Source organism: Anser brachyrhynchus (genome assembly GCF_964034855.1).
Source record: "Anser brachyrhynchus genome assembly, contig: SCAFFOLD_45, whole genome shotgun sequence".
NCBI lineage: Eukaryota > Metazoa > Chordata > Aves > Anseriformes > Anatidae > Anser > Anser brachyrhynchus.
The window spans coordinates 704,931-709,275 of NW_027664004.1; the positions used below are offsets into that span (position 1 = coordinate 704,931).

A 4,345-nucleotide genomic window follows, 5' to 3' on the forward strand; every position below is an offset into this window, starting at 1 on the left:
AGTGGTGCTAGTGCACTCTGTGGACTCACTGCAGTGCATCCCCAGTGGTGCCAGTGCACTCTCTGGACTCACTGAAGTGCATTCTCAGTGGTTCCAGTGCAGTCTGTGGACTCACTGCACTGCATCCCCAGTGGTGCCAGTGCACTCTCTGGACTCCCGGCAACACATCCCCGGTGGTGCCAGTGCACTCTCTGGACTCACTGCACTGCATCCCCAGTGGTGCCAGAGCACTCTCTGGACTCACTGCAGTGCATCCCCAGTGGTGCTAGTGCACTCTCTGGACTCACTGCACTGCATCCCCAGTGGTGCCAGTGCACTCTCTGGACTCACTGCACTGCATCCCCAGTGGTGCCAGTGCACTCTCTGGACTCCCGGCACCGCATCCCCAGTGGTGCCAGTGCACTCTCTGGGCTCACTGCAGTGCATCCCCAGTGGTGCCAGTGCACTCTCTTGACTCACTGCACTGCATCCCCATTGGTGCCAGTGTACTCACTGGACTCACTGCACTGCATTCCCCAGTGGTGCTAGTGCACTCTCTGGACTTGTTGTCGACGGAGGGAAGACACAAACGCTCAATATGAGTGTTAAGTATGCTTCAGCTTTAATGGATAGCTCAATTGTCTTTTATCGTGTACAGGATAATTAGCTCATACATATTGCAAAAGCCAAGCTCCTTATTGGTAAGCGTCATCTACTGCCCTATCTGTTAGTTCCGCATTCTTCTATCCGCTAGTTCCCCTTTCTAATCTAACTATAACTCCCAGGGCAGTATGCCCTCTACTATCATTGTTTCTAATTGCCTGGGATTTCTCACAAGAGTTCCCAGACAAGCTGCCTGGGATTTCTCACAAGAGTTCCCAGACAAGCCTTGCGTACGTGCCTTTGCTCTTGTTTTTCTAGACCAGCTGGGTGCGGTAATCCGCCATTTCCTTATCTTGCAGCTGCATGATATCAATGTGATTACGCGCAGCGAGCCAGTCCTCAACAATTCCCCCGTTTTTATTTTGAACCAAAAGCTTTCTATAGATTTTTCTATCAATCACCGCACACACTGCAATAAGCAAGGTACAATAAGCAACAGGGTCAAAAATCTCATGCAGAACTACGATTGTAAAGTAGTGTGCCTACTAGAATCTACATCAGTCAACAAGCCACTAAGCGCTAGGAATGTTGCTTCGCAGCGATACTGCTTCTTACTCGCACAGCACAATCACACAATCACACAATCACGCAGAGAGGCCTCTTGCACTTCTCATTCATACCACAAGACAATATCACTGAAAATAATTTGTGTGCAGCTTCAGGAGGTCCTTGTCTGCTCCCGTGGTGAGCGGCTGAGAGTGGAGACCCCTCCGAGGAAAAAATGCTCGGGGTGCACCTAGGGGCGTCCGTTCCACAGTCGATCCCACAGCCGAGCAGAGCGGCTCCTGGCGCAAGGAAGGATGCTATTATAGTTTGTATAATGACAGCAAAGAGATGCATTGCAATAAGGAGCACGTGTGGCATTGACCCCTTTTTTTTTTTTTTTTTTTTTTTTTTTTTTTTTTTTTTTTTTCTTTTTCGAGCAATTACACCTTACACATGCTATTACTGTTGCTAGAAAAACCCTACTAGTTAACTGCTCGAGCCTTTTTATTAGGCAACTAAATACTACTCGCGCCGCTACTATAATTAGGACAATTATTAGCAGTAAGCGTAGCCCTTCTTTTATCAGACCCAATATCCAACCCCCCATGTTCCCAAACCAATTTGCAAACAGTCTATCAAGCCAATTATCTTGGACCACTATCTTCTTGGTGTGGTCTCTCAGCCATTTCAGTTGCTCGTGGATTGACTCGCCATGGTCCGAGAGATTAAAACAGCACATTCCTTCGAGCTCTTCACACCCGTGGCCCTGTGCCAGCAGTAGAAAATCAATCGCCGCTCTGTTCTGTAACACAGCGTGTCGCAAGCTGTCCAGGTCCTGGGCCATTTCTGTGAGCATCTGCGTAGTCACATTTAATGTTTTCACCACTGTACTTCAAATCTACATTTTACAAAGTGACCAGCAAGTGTGCCACATTAACTGACCAACCTCTGAGATTTTACCTTTCATACCAGTGTCTTCTTGGGCTCTTTTAATTAAACACGTTTCTCATTCAAGTGAATTGAAATGCTTCAGTTGGTTTTATTCTCAGGAGCCTCATAAAAAACAAAGATATTGCACCCTCTTTGTTCAGTCATTCAATGTTCGTCTCTTTCACAGCAAATAATTACTTCATTGAAGTTAAAACTTCCAAACATAACTTACTAATAGTCTCCAATTTCAGCTCAGATCACTCGTTGAAAATACTCTGCTAAATACAGATAACTTACAATAACTTTAACAGTTAATTGTCCATAACAAACACCATGGTTTTTCTCCAGACCAATGTTCAAATTTTAAGACCACCCTTTAATATTTCTATGTACAGGTGAAAAACAGTCTTCAATTTTCTAGTCTTGTTTTAAATATAAAAGTTGGAAGGGACATTCAAGTTTCAAGTCTCCACACTGAACTTAAAAAAAAAAAAAAATCATGTGGAGGTAAACAAACCAAGTTGTATACTCCAGGAGGTAGAGGCCTTCAATTTGTGTTCATATATACATATGCACAGAATTCAGTGTTCCAACAGAAAAAGAATTAGCCAAAAAGTAATAAAAGTTATTTACTACTGTGACATTTCAAGACTTCCACAGCTTTGCCTAAAGACACAAACACAATTAACATAATTCCCTATGTGCTTTTTTTTTTTTTTTTTTTTTTTTTTTTTTTTCTTTCCTTTTTTTTTTTTTTCTCTCAACTGTCCAGTGCAGGAAAAAATTCTCACAAAATTTCACAGACCTAAAATGTGCAAGCTAGTTTCTCTCTCTCCCTTTTTTTTTTTTTTTTTTTTTTTTTTTTTTTTTTTTTTCAAATGTCACATTTGCTTGTTTTACAGCCCAACAAGCTAGTTTCCCTAGACTAGCCATAGCATGAGCCACAGCCACTCCAGGCACAAGTGCCGCTGAAAAGAACCTTTCAGCAGGACCCCAGAGTTCGACCTGGTTATCGCAGTCACTCCCCAAAGTTTTTGAGACTGCGTCTCGTCCGTCGTTTCCATTGTTGAGTAATGTTTCGCAATTCTTGACTGTGTAGGTCAGGGGCAAACAAAGTCAAGCGTCCCAAATAGCATGGCCCCCCGTGCGCATTTGCTGGGATTCCCTGCCAGGCTCGATCTCCACAGATCAGGAATATACCAGGTGGTAAGGCCTTAGCAGTTTGCCTTGGCCATGTGCTTGACTTGTTCCCGTATGCCCCCATGGTGGTGTTGGTGGTGTCGTTGTACCCGCAATAGCTGCTATTAGCTTCGAACCCCCTTGTGTGAGAGGTCACATTAGTCCATTGAGTCATATTTTGTTTTCCTTTATTCCACATAAAGCACGTCTGTGTCCAGTTATTACTGGTGTTCCCTACCGCCACTGATCCCAACAAATCCAGTTCCTGGGGATCCCATGGCAAGCTCGTGTTCAGAGCCACTAGCGCCGCCACAACGGCGTCGGAGAGGTTGGACGAAAGATCGAACAAATCAGTACTTGCGGAATATGGTGCTAACAGTTGTTTCAGCTCCTCCTTGTTCCCTATTGGGACCCCGAACAAACAGGTGCGGAAGGGATCAGTCGCTTTGGCAAGAGACAGGCAGAATTGAGCCAATCGAGTTCCCTTCGGTATATGTAGCGGAGGGAACATGGCTGATACCATAATTTGTATCTCCCCAGTAAAGTCCTTATCAATAAGTCCTGTTAACACTAAAGCCCCATTTAATGTCGCCGATGACCTTCCAATCAGAAGTGCTCCAACAGGCTCATTATTAATTTTTACAGGTCCCATAACGCCTGTTTTCACCCCAACAGGCTTATTGTCCATCAAAGTCACATTTACTGCGGTTGCCAAGTCCAATCCCCAGGCTCCCTCTGGTGGCTGGTTGGAGGTGAAAGGATTCGTCTCGGTTGGAGTCTCCGCAGCTGCCGCCGCTGTTGAGGGGAAAGCCGCTTTTTGTGTCATCGCGGGGCGGCGGTTCCCGCTGGTCTTCCCGTTTCCCTGGGTCTTCCGCCGGCAAGCGGTTTCATTATGCGTATCAGATCGGCAAGAGGGACACCACACATTAGCCGTCCCACATTGCCTCTTTATATGACCCGCGATGCCACACCGATAGCAGCGTAGTGCAGGTCTTCTCGACGAGTGAGGTCCTTTTCCACTTTGCAGGGGGGCAAGGGCGGCGAATACCTGCGACTGACTAGCCTGCAGTCCCTGAGTAATACTTTCCCCTACCTTTCGAATAGCGTC

At 45.8% G+C, this 4,345-nt stretch overlaps 1 long non-coding RNA gene across 1 annotated transcript; it reads right to left on the bottom strand.

Annotated features, from left to right (window-relative positions):
- Positions 1 to 578: 578 nt before the first annotated feature.
- LOC308186516 lies at positions 579 to 3,629 on the bottom strand. Its single transcript, XR_013944094.1, has 2 exons — positions 836 to 3,629; positions 579 to 800 (listed from the first exon to the last, which is right to left on the bottom strand). It is a non-coding gene; the product is annotated as an uncharacterized lncRNA (long non-coding RNA).
- Positions 3,630 to 4,345: the final 716 nt, after the last annotated feature.